Source organism: Apodemus sylvaticus, chromosome 15, assembly GCF_947179515.1.
Source record: "Apodemus sylvaticus chromosome 15, mApoSyl1.1, whole genome shotgun sequence".
NCBI classification, from domain to species: domain Eukaryota; kingdom Metazoa; phylum Chordata; class Mammalia; order Rodentia; family Muridae; genus Apodemus; species Apodemus sylvaticus.
The window spans coordinates 40547168-40564609 of NC_067486.1; positions in this window are offsets into that span (position 1 = coordinate 40547168).

A 17442-nucleotide genomic window follows, 5' to 3' on the forward strand; every position below is an offset into this window, starting at 1 on the left:
ATAGAAACCATGGACTCAACAGTTAAAGAAAATGCAAAATGCAAAAAGCTTGTAACCCAATATATCCAGGAAATCCAGGACACAATGAGAAAGCCAAATCTAAGGATTATAGGCATTGATGAGAGTGAAGAATTACAGCTTAAAGGGCCAGCAAATATCTTCAACAAAATTATGGAAGAAAACTTCCCTAACCTAAAGAGAGAGATGCCCAGGAATATACAAGAAGCCTACAGAACTCCAAACAGACTGGACCAGAACAGAACTAACTCCCATCATATAATAATCAAAACCCCAAATATACTAAACAAAGAGAGAATACTTAGGGCAGTAAGAGAAAAAGGGCAAGTAACATATAAAGGAAGACCTATCAGAATTACACCAGATTTCTCACCAGAGACCATGAAAGATAGAAGATCCTGGGTAGAGCTCATACAGACTCTAAGAGAACGCAAATGCCAGCCGAGACTACTATAACCAGCAAAACTCTCAATTACTATAGATGGAGAAACCAAGATATTCCATGACAAAACCAAATTTACACAATATCTTTCTACAAACCCAGCCCTACAAAGATAATAGGGCAAAACACCATTACAACGAGGGAAACTATACCCTGGAAAGAGCAGAATATTAAGCTTCTTTCATCAAACCCAAAGAAGATAACCACACACATATAAAATTAAAATAAAAATGATAGGAAGCAATAAGCACTACTTTTTGATATCTCTTAACATCAGTGGACTCAATTCCCCAATAAAAAAGACAAAGACTAACAGACTGGTTGCGTAAACAGGACCCTACATTTTGCTGCATAGAGGAAACACACCTCAGTGTCAAAGACAAAAACTACCTTAGAGTAAAAGGCTGGAAGACAATTCTACAAGCAAATGGTCCCAAGAAACAAGCCGGAGCTGCCATTCTAATTTCAGATAAAATTGACTTTCAACTAAGGTCATCAAAAGAGACATGGAAGGTCACTGCTTGCTGGTCAAAGGAAAATCCAACAAGAACTCTCAGTCCTGAACATCTATGCCCCAAATACAAGGGCGCCCTCATTCATAAAAGAAACTTTACTAAAGCTCAAAGTATACATTGCGCCTAACACAATAATTGTGGGTGACTTCAACACTCCACTCTAACCAATATACCAATCAGGAAAACAGAAACTAAACAGGGAGACAATGAAACTAATTGAAGCTTTGAACCAATTGGAGTTAACAGATATATATAGAACCTTTCATCCCAAAGCAAAAAATATACCTTTTTCTTAGCACCTCATGGTACCTTCTCCAAAATAGATCATATAGTTGGTCACAAGATAGACCTCAACAAATATAAGAAGATTGAAATAATCCCATTCCTCCTATCAGATCACTATGGAGTAAAATTGTTCTTTACTAACAGTAAAAACAACAGAAAGTCCACATACACATGGAAACTGAACAATACTCTACTCAATGATACATTGGTTAAGGAAGAAATAAAGAAAGAAATAAAAAATTTCTTAGAATTTAATGAAAATGAAGGTACAACATACACAAATCTATGGTACACAATGAAAGCAGTTCTAAAAGGAAAACTCATAGCTGTGAGTGCCTCCAAAAGGAAATTTGAGAGAGCATACACTAGAAGATTAACGGAACAACTGAAAGCCCTGAAAAGAGAAGAAGCTAATTCACCCAGGAGGAGAAGAAGACAGGAAATCATCAAACTCATGGCTGAAATCAATCAAGTAGAAACTAAGGGAACCATACAAAGAATCAACAAGACCAAAAGCTGGTTCTTTGAAAAAATCAACAAGATAGATAAAACCTTAGCCAGACTAACCAAAGGGCACAGAGAAAGTATCCAAATTAACAAAATTAGAAATGAAAATGGAGATATTACAACAGAAGCCGAGGAAATTCAAAAAATCATCAGATCCTACTACAAAAACCTGTACTCAACACAACTGGAGAATCTGGAGGAAATGGACATCTTCTTAGACAGATACCAATTACCAAAATTAAACCAGGATCAAATAGACCATCTAAACAGACTCATAACCCCTAAAGAAGTAGAAGGGGTCATAGATAGGCTTCCGACCAAAAAAAGCACAGGACCAGATGGTTTCAGTGCAGAATTCTATCAGACCTTCAAAGAAGGTTTAACACCAATACTCTTCAACCTTTTCCACCAAATAGAAACAGAAGGAACACTACCCAACTCCTTCTTCGAAGCCACTATTACGCTGATACCAAAACCACACAAAGATCCAACTAAGAAAGAGAATTTCAAGCCAATTTCCCTTATGAATATCAATGCAAAAATACTAAATAAAATTCTTGCCCTCTGAATCCACGAATATATCAAAATGATCATCCACCGGGATCAAGTAGGCTTCATCCCAGGGATGCAGGGATGGTTCAATATAAGGAAATCCATAAATGCTATCCACTACATAAACAAACTCAAAGAAAAAAACCACATGATCATTTCATTAGATGCTGAAAAAGCATTTGACAAAATTCAGCATCCTTTCATGCTAAAAGTCTTGGAAAGGACAGGAATTCAAGGCCCATATATAAACATAGTAAAAGCAATATACAGCAAACCGGTGGTCAACATCAAACTAAACGGAGAGAAACTTGAAGCAATCCCACTAAAATCAGGGACTAGACAAGGCTGCCCACTCTCCATTATCTTTTCAATATAGTTCTTGAAGTCCTAGCTAGAGCAATTAGACAACATAAGGAAGTCAAAGGGATACAAATTGGAAAGGAAGAAGTCAAACTATCACTATTTGCAGATGATATGATTGTATACTTAAGTGACCCTAAAAACTCTACTAGAGAACTACTACAGCTGATAAACAACTTCAGCAAAGTGGCTGGCTACAAAATCAATGCAAGCAAATCAGTAGCCTTTATATATTCAAAGGATATGCAGACTGAGAAAGAAATTTGGGAAATGACCCCCTTCACAATAGCTACAAACAGCATAAAGTATCTTGGGGTGACTCTAACCAAACAAGTGAAAGACCTATATGACAAGAACTTTAGATCTCTGAAGAAGGAAATCAAAGAAGATCTCAGAAAATGGAAAAATCTTCCATGCTCGTGGATTGGCAGGATTAATATAGTTGAAATGGCCATCTTGCCAAAGGAATCTACAGATACAATGCTATCCCCATAAAAATCCCAACCCAGTTCTTCATAGAGCTAGACAGAGCAATTCTCAAATTCATCTGGAATAACAAAAAACCCAGGATAGCTAAAACTATACTCAACAGTAAAAGAACTTCAGGGGGATTCAGTTTCCCAGACTTTAAACTCTACTACAGAGCAATAGTGATAAAAACTGCATGGTATTGGTACAATATCAGGCAACCGGATCAATGGAATAGGATTAGAGACCCAGAAATAAACCAACACACCTATGGTCACTTGGTCTTCGACAAAGGAGCTGAAAGCATCCAGTGGAAAAAAGATAGTCTTTTCAACAAATGGTGCTGGTTCAATTGGAGGTCAGCATGCAGAAGAATGTGAATTGATCCATCCTTGTCTCCTGGTACTAAGCTCAAATCAAAATGGATCAAGGACCTCCACATAAAGCCAGATACTCTGAAGCTAATAGAAAAGAAACTGGGGAAGACCCTTGAGGACATCGGTACAGGGAGAAAGTTTCTGAACAGAACACCAATAGCTTATGCTCTAAGACCAAGAATGGACAAATGGGACCTCATAAAATTACAAAGTTTCTGTAAGGCAAAGGACACCATCAAAAGGACAAATCGGCAGCCAACAAATTGGGAAAAGATCTTCACCAATCCTGCATCAGAAAGAACTCAAGAAGTTAGACTCCAGAAAACCAAACAACCCTATTAAAAAATGGGGTACAGAGTTAAACAAAGAATTCTCACCTGAAGAACTTCGGATGGCGGAGAAGCATCTTAAAAAATGCTCAACTTCATTAGTCATTAGGGAAATGCAAATCAAAACAACCCTGAGATTTCACCTTACACTAGTCAAAATGGCTAAGATTAAAAATTCAGGAGATAGCAGTTGTTGGAGAGGGTGTGGAGAAAGAGGAACACTCCTCCACTGCTGGTGGGGTTGCAAATTGGTACAACCACTCTGGAAATCAGTCTGGCGGTTCCTCTGAAAACTGGGCACCTCACTTCCAGAAGATCCTGCTATACCACTCCTGGGCATATATCCAGAGGATTCCCCACCATGTAATAAGGATACATGCTCTACTATGTTCATAGCAGCCCTATTTATAATTGCCAGATGCTGGAAAGAACCCAGGTATCCCTCAACAGAAGAGTGGATGCAAAAAATGTGGTATATCTACACAATGGAGTATCATTCAGCCATTAGAAACAATTAATTCATGAAATTCTTAGGCAAATGGATGGAACTAGAGAACATCATACTAAGTGAGGTAACCCAGACTCAAAAGGTGAATCATGGTATGCACTCACTAATAAGTGGATATTAACCTAGAAAACTGGAATACCCAAAACATAATCTACACATCAAATGAGGTACAAGAAGAAAGGAGGAGTGGCCCCTTGTTCTGGAAAGACTCAGTGAAGCAGTATTCGGCAAAACCAGAACGGGGAAGTGGGAAGGGTTGGGTGGGAGGACAGGGGGAGAGAAGGGGGCTTACAGGACATTCGGGGAGTGGGGGGCTAGAAAAGGGGAAATCATTTGAAATGTAAATAAAAAATTATATTGAATAAAAAAAGAAACATAATTAAGAAGAAAAATTATTTATTAGATTTTTTCTATTATAGTATAATGTAGACAATCATAATGTTCTAAGGCGGCATTAGAATAAATGTTCTTATTTAATGAGGGAAGATTTTGAACATTACCCATTTAGATTATTTTTTCCATTTCCTTTTTTTATTCGATATATTCTTTATTTACATTTCAAGTGATTTTCCCTTTCCTGGATCCCCCCCCCCCTATGAAAGACCCATAAGCCCTCTTCCCTCCCCTGTTCCCCAATCCACACCTTCCTACTTCCCTGTCCTGGTAGTCCCCGAAACTGCTGCACTGAGCTTTTCCAGGACTAGGGGCCACTCCTTCCTTCTTCTTGGGTATCATTTGATATGTGAATTGTGTCTTGGGTATTCCAGGCTTCCAGGCTAGTAACTTTATCAGTGAGTGCATACCATGAGGGTTCTTTTAGACTAGGTTACCTCACTTTGGATAATGTTCTCCAGTTCCATTCATTTGTCTAAGAATTTCATGAATTCACTGATTCTAATGGCTGAATAGTACTCCGGTGTGTTTATAAACCACATTTTCTGTATCCATTCCTCTGTTAAGGGATATCTGGGTTCTTTCCAACTTCTGGCTATTGTAAATAGGGATGCTATGAACATAGTAGAGCATGTAACCTTAGTATATGCTAGGGAATCTTCTGGGTATATGCTCAGAAGTGGAAAAGCGTGGTCCTCCAGAAGTACCAATCCCAGTTATAAATAGGGCTGCTATGAACATAGTGGAGCATGAATTCTTTTTTTTTTTTTTCAGCCTGGGCGGCAGCACCACATCTCCAAGTCCTGCAAGAGGCTAGCTGGGCTTCCGGGCAGCCAGCTGGGAGAAGTCAGTGTGCTCCAGTGAATCCAGCGGGCGCAAGCGGGAACCTTCAGGTGCCTGCTTTGGGATCTGAACAGCCTGGGCAGCAGCACCCTGTCTACAAGCAGTGCAGGAGGTAAGCTGTGCACCAGAAGCCAACTGGGAAGGGGCAGCTTGCACTGGTGAGTCCAGCACTGACAAAACAAACTAACACCAGTGAGAACTAGATGGCAAAAGGCAAACGCAGGAACGTCACTAACAGAAATCAAGGCAATATGGCAACATCTGAACCTAATTCTCCTCTACCAACATGTCCTGGATACCCCATCACACCAGTAAAACAAGATCTGGATTTAAAATCACTGGTCATGATGCTGGTACAGGAACACATGAAGGACATACTTAAAGAAATTCAGGAGAAAATGGATCAAAAGTTAGAAGCCCTTGCAAGGGAAACACAAAAATCATTGAAAGAAATCCAGGAGAATACAAAAGCCAACAAGGAGGAAATGCAAAAAACACTTAAAGAAAAACAGGAGAACTTTGGTCAACAGGCTGAGGTCATGAAAGACGAAACACAAAAATCTCTTAAAGAAATACAGGAGAACTTTGGTCAACAGGCTGAGGTCATGAAAGAGAAAACACAAAATTCTCTTAAAGAATTACAGGAAAGCACAAACAAGCAAGTGAAGGAGCTAAGCAAAACCATCCAGGATCTAAAATCAGAAGTAGAAACAACTAAGAAAACTCAAAGGGAGACAACTTTGGAGATAGAAAGCCTTGGGAAGAAATCAGGGGACAGAGATGCAAATATCAACAACAGAATACAAGAGATAGAAGAAAGAATCTCAGATGCTGAAGATTCTAGAGAAACCATGGACTCAACAGTTAAAGAAAATGCAAAATGCAAAAAGCTTGTAACCCAAAATATCCAGGAAATCCAGGACACAATGAGAAGACCAAACCTAAGGATTATAGGCATAGATGAAAGTGAAGATTTACAACTTAAAGGACCAGCAAATATCTTCAATAAAATTATGGAAGAAAACTTCCCTAACCTAAAGAGAGAGATGCCCATGAATATACAAGAAGCCTACAGAACTCCAAACAGACTGGACCAGAACAGAAATACTTCCCGTCACATAATAATCAAAACACCAAATGTACTAAACAAAGAAAGAATATTAAAGGCAGTAAGAGAAAAAGGCCAAGTAACATATAAAGGAAGACCTATCAGAATCACAGCCGACTTTTCACCTGAGACTATGAAGGCTAGAAGGTCCTGGGCAGATCTCATGCGGACTCTAAGAGAACACAAATGCCAACCAAAACTACTATATCCAGCAAAACTCTCAATCACCATAGATGGAGAAACTAAGATATTTCATGACAAAACCAAGTTTACCCAATATCTATCCACAAACCCAGCCCTAAAAAGGATAATAGGAGGACAACACCAATACAAGGAGGGAAACTTCACCCTGGAAAAAACAAGATAGTAACCTTTCATCAAACCCAAAAGAAGTTAAGCATTCAAATTTAAAAAATAACGTCAAAAATGATAGGAAGTAACAATCACTATTCCTTAATATCTCTTAACATCAATGGACTTAATGCCCCAATAAAAAGACACAGACTAACTGACTGGATACGTAAACAGGACCCTACATTTTGCTGCTTACAGGAAACACACCTCAGGGTCAAAGACAAACACTACCTTAGAGTAAAAGGCTGGAAGACAATTTTACAAGCAAATGGTCTCAGGAAACAATTTGGAGTAGCCATTTTAATATCAGATAAAATTGACTTTCAACCCAAAGTCATCAAAAGAGACTCTGAGTGACACTTCTTGCTGGTCAAAGGAAAAATACAAAAAGAAGAACTGTCAATCCTGAACATCTATGCCCCAAATGCAAGGGCACCCTCTTTCATAAAAGAAACTTTATTAAAACTAAAAGCACACATTGCACCTAACACAATAATTGTGGGTGACTTCAACACTGCACTTTCCTCAATGGACCAATCAGGAAAACAAAAACTAAACAGGGACACAATGAAACTAACTGAAGCTTTGAACCAATTAGATTTAACAGACATATATAGAACATTCTATCCTAAAACAAAAGAATATACCTTTTTCTCAGCACCTCATGGTACCTTCTCCAAAATCGACCATATAATTTGTCACAAGACAGACCTCAACAAATATAAGAAGATAGAACTAATCCCATGCCTCCTATCTGATCACTATGGAGTAAAAGTGGTCTTCAATAGCAACAGAAACAACAGAAAACCCACATACATGTGGAAACTGAACAATACTCTACTCAATGATACCTTGGTCAAGGAAGAAATAAAGAAAGAAATTAAAGACTTTTTAGAACACAATGAAAATGAAAACACAACATACCCAAATCTATGGGACACAATGAAAGCAGTGCTAAGAGGAAAACTCATAGCCCTGAGTGCCTCCAAAAAGAAATGGAGAGAGCATACATTACCAACTTAATGACACACCTGAAAGCCCTAGAACAAAAAGAAGCTATTTCGCCCAGGAGGAGTAGAAGGCAGGAAATCATCAAACTCAGGGCCGAAATCAATCAAGTAGAAACAAAGAGAACCATACAAAAAATCAACAAAACCAGGAGCTGGTTCTTTGAGAAAATCAACAAGATAGATAAACCCTTAGCCAGACTGACCAAAGGGCACAGAGAAAGTATCCAAATTAACAAACTTAGAAATGAAAAGGTAGATATAACAACGGAAACTGAGGAAATCCAAAAACTCATCAGATCCTACTACAAGAGCCTGTACTCAACACAACTGGAGAATCTGGAGGAAATGGACAATTTCCTTGACAGATACCAAATACCAAAATTAAATCAGGACCAACTAGACCATCTAAACAGTCCCATAATGCCTAAAGAAATAGAAGGAGTCATAGAAAGTCTTCCAACCAAAAAAAAACACAGGACCAGATGGCTTCAGTGCAGAATTCTACCAGACCTTCAAAGAAGAGTTAACACCAATACTCTTCAAACTATTCCACAAAATAGAAACAGAAGGAACACTACCCAATTCCTTCTACGAAGCCACAATTACGCTGATACCAAAGCCACAAAAAGATCCAACAAAGAAAGAGAACTTCAGACCAATTTCCCTTATGAACATCGATGCAAAAATACTCAATAAAATTCTTGCCAACCGAATCCAAGAACACATCAAAATGATCATCCACCATGATCAAGTAGGCTTTATCCCGGGAATGCAGGGTTGGTTCAATATACGGAAATCCATCAATACAATCCACTACATAAACAAACTCAAAGAACAAAACCACATGGTCATTTCATTGGATGCTGAAAAAGCATTTGACAAAATTCAGCATCCTTTCATGCTTAACGTCTTGGAAAGAACAGGAATTCAAGGCCCATACCTAAACATAGTAAAAGCAATATACAGCAAACCGGTAGCCAGCATCAAACTAAATGGAGAGAAACTTGAAGCAATCCCTCTGAAATCAGGGACCAGACAAGGCTGCCCCCTTTCTCCTTATCTTTTCAATATTGTACTTGAGGTACTAGCTCGGGCAATTCTACAACATAAGGAGGTCAAAGGGATACAAATTGGAAAGGAGGAAGTCAAACTATCATTATTTGCAGACGACATGATAGTCTACCTAAGTGACCCAAAAAACTCCACTAGAGAGCTCCTACAGCTGATAAACAACTTCAGCAAAGTGGCAGGTTATAAAATCAACTCAAGCAAATCAGTGGCCTTCCTATACTCAAAGGATAAGCAGGCTGAGAAAGAAATTAGGGAAATGACCCCCTTCACAATAGCCACAAACAGTATAAAGTATCTTGGGGTGACTCTTACCAAACATGTGAAAGATCTGTATGACAAGAACTTCAAGACTCTGAAGAAGGAAATGGAAGAAGACCTCAAAATATGGGAAAACCTCCCATGCTCATGGATCGGTAGAATCAATATAGTTAAAATGGCCATTTTGCCAAAAGCAATATACAGATTCAATGCAATACCCATCAAAATACCAACTCAATTCTTCACAGAGTTAGAAAGAGCAATTATCAAATTCATCTGGAACAACAAAAAACCCAGGATAGCTAAAACTATTCTCAGCAACAAAAGAAAATCTGGGGGAATCAGTATCCCTGACCTCAAGCAATACTACAGAGCAATAGTGTTAAAAAGTGCATGGTATTGGTACAGTGACAGGCAGGAGGATCAATGGAACAGGACTGAAGATCCAGAAATGAACCCACACACCTATGGCCACTTGATCCTCGACAAAGAGGCTGAAAACATCCAATGGAAAAAAGATAGCCTTTTCAACAAATGGTGCTGGTTCAACTGGAGGGCAGCATGCAGAAGAATGCGAGTTGATCAATTCTTGTCTCCTTGTACTAAGCTCAAATCCAAATGGATCAAGGACCTCCACATAAAGCCAGACACTCTGAAGCTAATAGAAAAGAAACTGGGGAAGACCCTTGAGGACATCGGTACAGGGAGAAAGTTTCTGAACAGAACACCAATAGCGTATGCTCTAAGAGCAAGAATTGACAATTGGGACCTCATAAGGTTACAGAGTTTCTGTAAGGCAAAGGACACCATCCAGAGGACAGATCGGCAACCAACAAATTGGGAAAAGATCTTCACCAATCCTACATCAGATAGAGGGCTAATATCCAATATATATAAAGAACTCAAGAAGTTAGACTCCAGAAAACCGAACAACCCTATTAAAAGATGGGGTACAGAGTTAAACAAAGAATTCTCACCTGAAGAGCTTCGGATGGCGGAGAAGCATCTTAAAAAATGCTCAACTTCATTAGTCATTAGGGAAATGCAAATCAAAACAACCCTAAGATTTCATCTTACACCAGTCAGAATGGCTAAGATTAAAAATTCAGGAGACAGCAGGTGTTGGAGAGGGTGTGGTGAAAGAGGAACACTCCTCCACTGCTGGTGGGGTTGCAAATTGGTACAACCACTCTGGAAATCAGTCTGTTGGTTCCTCCGAAAACTGGGCACCTCACTTCCAGAAGATCCTGCTATACCACTCCTGGGCATATACCCAGAGGATTCCCCACCATGTAATAAGGATACATGCTCTACTATGTTCATAGCAGCCCTATTTATAATTGCCAGATGCTGGAAAGAACCCAGGTATCCCTCAACAGAAGAGTGGATGCAAAAAATGTGGTATATCTACACAATGGAGTACTATTCAGCCATTAGAAACAATGAATTTATGAAATTCTTAGGCAAACGGATGGAGCTAGAGAACATCATACTAAGTGAGGTAACCCAGACTCAAAAGGTGAATCATGGTATGCACTCACTAATAAGTGGTTATTAACCTAGAAAACTGGAATACCCAAAACATAATCCACACATCAAATGAGATACAAGAAGAAAGGAGGAGTGGTCCCTGGTTCTGGAAAGACTCAGTGAAACAGTATTCGGCAAAACCAGAACGGGGAAGTGGGAAGGGGTGGTTGGGAGGACAGGGGAAGAGAAGAGGGCTTACAGGGCTTTCGGGGAGTGGGGGGCTAGAAAAGGGGAAATCATTTGAAATGTAAATAAATTATATCGAATAAAAAAAATTTAAAAAAATTTAAATAATTTCCAGGACATTTTGGGGATATAATTTTGAAAAAATTACCAATGATAATTCTATCATATTTTATTGCTTGCTATATGTGTACGAGTCTCTATGTTACCTGTGAATGAAGTTTCATAGACATAAATTTGTATAAGAAGGTTTTTTTCTCAAGTACCTTAACTCCTATTCCTTCTTGGTTCAATTATTTTTTGAAAGAAAAGACTGAATAAAAGATGAATTTTTAAAGTTTAACATTCTATAAAAGATGGCTAAGAAGAATTGAGTTGAAAATTTGATGGGGATTGCATTGAATCCGTAGATTGCTTTTGATAAGATGGCCATTTTTACTGAGTTCATCCTGCCTATCCACGAGCATTGGAGATTTTTACATGTTCTGAGACTTTCTTTGACTTCTTTCTTCAGGACTTGAAGTTCTTGTCATACAGATCTTTCAATTGTTTGTTTAGTGTCACATCAAGGAATTTTATATAGTTTGAGACTATTGTGAAGGGTGTCATTTCCCTAATTTCTTTCTCAGACTGTTTATCCTTTGAATAGAGCAAGGCTACTGATTTGTTTGACTTAATATTATATCCAGTCACTTTACTGAAGTTGTTTATCGTGTTTAAGAATTCACCAGTGAAATCTTTAAGGTCACTTATATATACTAGCCTATCATCCTCAAATAGTGTTACCTTGACTTCCTCCATCCCAATGTGTATCACTTTGATCACATTTGGCTCTGTCATTCTCTGGCTAGGACTTCAATTACTATCGTGAATCTATAGGGGGAGACTGGGCCTTCTTTTCTTATCCCTGATTTTGTTGGGAATGCTTCAAGTTTCTCTCAGTTTAATTTGATGTTGGCCACTGGTTTGCTGTATATTACTTTTATTATGTTTAGGTATGGAACTTGAATTCCTGATCTCTCCAATATAATTAACATGAAGTTGTACTAGGATCTGACGACTTTTTGAATTTCCTCAGTTGCTCTTGTCTTATCTCCCTTTTCATTTCTGATACTGCTAATTGAATACTGTCTCTGTGCATTCTTGTTGAGTAGAGACCATCTCCCACAGATAGGCATGGGCCTATTCATGAGGTTTGGGGCCACCCTCCCATATCAAAATATTTTTTTGTTTTTGGTTTCTATGAATGCAAGCTTTATTATTAATGAATCTTCAATAGAAATAAATCACAACAACCCCTTGCCCCAACAAGGAGCTTGAAAAAGCATTAGAAAAAGGAGCATAATCTAGAGAGTTTTAAATCCTGTGATGTGCCATCTCTGAAAATGTAAGCCTCTTCGAGACTTCTGAAACTTCAGAGAGTCTGGTATCATTTTAATAGCACTGCTCAGGGTAATTAATGGTGGCCTCTCTTGGTGTGGAGTGGTAACTGTACATTTCCTAATTCTTGCCATCCTTAGACAACTGTTTCTGCCCCATCAGAAAACTTTTCAAGGAACAAAGTCCTGATGTGTCCTTTTGTCAGTTTGAGTTTGTCAGCCAAGATCTCCACAGTCTCCTCCTTCTGGTCTTGGTCTTTCCTGAAGTGCTTTTAGTTCCTGGAACTACTTATAGTTGATCCCAAAGTTTCCATCCCAGTAGGACAGACTTTGAGTTGTCTCCATCTAAGTTACTACTATCTTGGCTGCAGCTCACTTAACTTTGGTTCTTCATCTCAAACATTTTAACCCAGAAAGGTTCCTGCCCAAAGTAAAGGCAGGAACAAACAGAGACTGAAAGAAAAGCTCCACCTAGGGATCCATCCCATCTGCAGACACCAAATCCAGACACTATTCTTGATGCTGAGAAGCACTTGCTAACAGGAGCCTGGTATGGCTGCTCCCTAAGAAATTCTACCAGCTCCTGACCTATACAGATACAGATACTCACAGTCAAGCATGGAAGGGAGCCTGAGGACCTCAGTGGAAGAACTAGCAAAAGGACTGCAGGGAATTGAAAAAACCATAGGAAGAACAATATCAACTAACTGAACTAACAGAGCTCCCATAGATTAAACCATTAAACAAAGAGTTTACATGGAGGGATCCATGGCTCCAGATGCATATGTAGCAGAGGATGACCTTATCTAACATTAATGGGAGGTGAGGACCTTGCTCCTATGGAGTTTTGATGCCCCCAATGTAGGAGGATGCTAGAGCAGTGACAAGGGACTGGGAGAGAGGGTGGAGGAGCACCCTCATAGAGGCATGGGGAGGAAAGAGAGAAGGAATAATATGGGTGGATGGTGGAGAGGAAGACAGGAAGGGGGATATCATCTGAAATGTAAATGAAGAAAATGAATAATAAAAATAAAATAATAGTATAAAAAAGATATCTTTACAGATAGGTAGATATAGTGAGATCTTAATTCTAGAGCACTAATTTCATTCAATGTAATTGAGTAATTATACAGCTATAATTTTATACCCAATTTTGTTCTTTTGTATATAAATATAGCATGGAATATATAATAAATATATTTATACTTTTGGAATGTAACGTGTATAACAAAAACATCAATTAGATATTTTCATTATGCTAGGATCTGTGTATCTATATTTACAAACAGAGAGATTAAAATCTCCACACAATCTCCAGTATTGTCTGTGTGACATGACATCAAGTCATTAAGGCAGACTGGAGATATGTGCCCCCTGGGGGCTAGGCTCCGTGGAGGTACTTGGCAGAGTGCCCACCTCTGATATTGAAAAGGGCCTTGATGTTTTCCCAAGATACTGTTCTTCCTGGGATATGGGTTCTGCACTGTGACTTTCTTTCTTTCTTCTTCTTTTTCTTAATTCTTTATTCAGCATAATCTCAGCCTACAACCTAGTTAATTGATGAAGGAGGATTTGATGTTTCAGTGGATAGAAAAGAGGATGTGGCAGTTACGCCTACTGTTCCGAGTCCTAAAGTAAATGAACTCATGTTGAACTTTAGTGAAAGAAGATTTTACTTTTTACTACTAGCCTTAGCAAAGGTAGTATGCAAAGAATGTGAAATATTAGGGAATGTTATGAAGAGTTTGTAGCAGGAAGAACACAGTATGAGAAATTATAGGATTACTGATGACCTATTGCTCTATACAGGTTCTTTTGATAAAGAAGTTAATAAATGGGTAAAAGCATTAAAGGGCAGAAGGTCCTATAGTATTCTTTAGATAATAGAGATAAATTAGCTTGAGCCAGACCACCTTGGTGTTTGCTGTCCAGGGAGTACAAAGGACTCTTGTAATGAATATGTGCCCATTCTTAAGACATTCTGATTTTGGTGGCAGAAGAAGGTTTATAACATACAAATTGGCCTGAAGGCCCAGGTTCTTCTACTGATTATTAACACAACTTTAAGTAACCACAAGTTAGACTCAATGCCACATGTGTGAGGTTCATGACCTAAGTCGGCTCTTGATCATGTGTCATAGAGCAAGAATTCCTGTGGGCACCATGTCATGTCTACTTACTGTTCTAATATAAAATGGAAATGTACTTTTCTTATGTTCCTCAAGTGTGCCAACCTCGACCTGTTCCTTAGTATACTATAAAAATGCCTGGCTAAAAAGTAAAATTGCAGTAGCTTCAAACTGCTCTCTGGTGTGTCTGTTTATCATTACCTCGCCGTACCTGTGCCTTCCTGAGTACCAAAGCCCTGGTTCCCCATAGTCGAGACTTCCCTGGCTGGGTCAGTCTATGGCAATAAAATATGAAAAAATGGCTAAGAAATACCTTAAAAAGTATTCGTTATCCTTAGCAATTAGGGAAATAAAAATAAAAGCAACTGAGATTTAATCTCGCCCCAGCCATTACAGTGAAGACCAACTATACAACTGACAACAAATTCTGCTGAAGGAGTTGGAGAAAGGGAACTCTCACCCACTGCTGATGGGAATGCAAATTGATGTAGTCAATCAGAAATCAATGCCAAGACTCCTTTAAAAAAGAAAAATAAATCTGCCATTATGACCCAGCTATAACATTCCTTTACATATGCTCAAAATGACAGATATTATCCTACACCAAAGATAATTTCTTAGATGTGTTCATTACTGCTTGATTCACAGTAGCCATCAAATGGAATTGACCTAGATGTGCTTCAATAGATGAGTGGATAAGAAAAATCCCATATGCTTACTCAATGAAATACAATTAAGAAATAAATAAAAGTGAAATCATGAAATGTTCAGCTAAATGGTCTGAAAAGTAATTGTGTACTGATAGAAACTCTTCAGCAAGAAAATATAGTTTAAAAAAATTCTACCGATCCATGAGCATGGGAGGTTTTCCCATTTTTTGAGGTCTTCTTCCATTTCCTTCTTCAGAGTCTTGAAGTTCTTGTCATACAGATCTTTCACATGTTTGGTAAGAGTCGCCCCAAGATAGTTTATACTGTTTGTGGCTATTGTGAAGGGGGTCATTTCCCTAATTTCTTTCTCAGCCTGCATATCCTTTGAGTGTAGGAAGGCGACTGATTTGCTTGAGTTGATTTTATAACCTGCCACTTTGCTGAAGTTGTTTATCAGCTGTAGGAGTTCTCTAGTGGAGTTTTTTGGGTCACTTAGGTAGACTATCATGTCATCTGCAAATAATGATAGTTTGACTTCTTCCTTTCTGATTTGTATCCTTTTGACCTCCTTATGTTGCCAAATTGCCCGAGCTAGTACCTCAAGTACAATATTGAAAAGACAAGGAGAAAGGGGGCAGCCTTGTCTAGTCCCTGATTTTAGTGGGATTGCTTCAAGTCTCTCTCCATTTAGTTTGATGCTGGCAACTGGTTTGCGGTATATTGCTTTTACTATGTTTAGGTATGGGCCTTGAATTCCTGTTCTTTCCAAGACTTTAAGCATGAAAGGATGGTGAATTTTGACAAATGCTTTTTCAGCATCCAATGAAATGACCATGTAGTTTTTTTTTCTTTGAGTTTGTTTATGTATTGGATTGCATTGATGGATTTCCGTATATTGAACCAACCCTGCATTCCTGGGATAAAGCCTACTTGATCATGGTGGATGATCATTTTGATGTGTTCTTGGATTCGGTTGGCAAGAATTTTATTGAGTATTTTTGCATCGATGTTCATAAGGGAGATTGGTCTGAAGTTCTCTTTCTTTGTTGGATCTCTGTGTGGTTTTGGTATCAGCGTAATTGTGGCTTCATAGAAGGAATTGGGTAGTGTTCCTTCTGTTTCTATTTTGTGGAATAATTTGAAGAGTATTGGTGTTAACTCTTCTTTGAAGGTCTGATAGGAATCTGCACTGAAACCATCTGGTCCTGTGCTTTTTTTGGTTGGAAGACTTTCTATGACTCCTTCTATTTCTTTAGGCATTATGGGACTGTTTAGATGGTCTATTTGGTCCTGATTTAATTTTGGTATTTGTTATCTGTCAAGGAAATTGTCCATTTCCTCCAGATTCTCCAGTTGTGTTGAGTACAGGCTCTTGTAGTAGGATATGATGATTTTTTGGATTTCCTCAGTTTCCGTTGTTATATCTCCCTTTTCATTTCTAAGTTTGTTAATTTGGATACTTTCTCTGTGCCCTTTGGTCAGTCTGGCTAAAGGTTTATCTATCTTGTTGATTTTCTCAAAGAACCAGATCCTGGTTTTGTTGATTCTTTGTATGGTTCTCTTTGTTTCTACTTGATTGATTTCAGCCCTGAGTTTGATGATTTCCTGCCTTCTACTCCTCCTGGGTGAAATAGCTTCTTTTTGTTCCAGGGCTTTCAGGTATGTCATTAAGCTGGTAATGTATGCTCTCTCCATTTTCTTTTTGAAGGCACTCAGGGCTATGAGTTTTCCTCTTAGCACTGCTTTCATTGTGTCCCATAGATTTGGGTATGTTGTGTCTTCATTTTCATTGTGTTCTAAAAAGTCTTTAATTTCTTTCTTTATTTCTTCCTTGACCAAGGTATCATTGAGCAGAATATTGTTCAGTTTCCCCGTGTATGTGGGTTTTCTGTTGTTTTTGCTGCTATTGAAGACCATTTTTACTCCCTAGTGATCTGATAGGAGGCATGGGATTAGTTCGATCTTCTTATATTTGTTGAGGTCTGTCTTGTGACCAATTATATGGTCGATTTTGGAGAAGGTACCATGAGGTGCTGAGAAAAAGGTATATTCTTTTGCTTTAGGATAGAATGTTCTATATATATCTGTTAAATCTAATTGGTCCAAAGCTTCAATTAGTTTCACTGTGTCCCTGTTAAGTTTCTGTTTTCCTGATCAGTCCATTGGGGAAAGT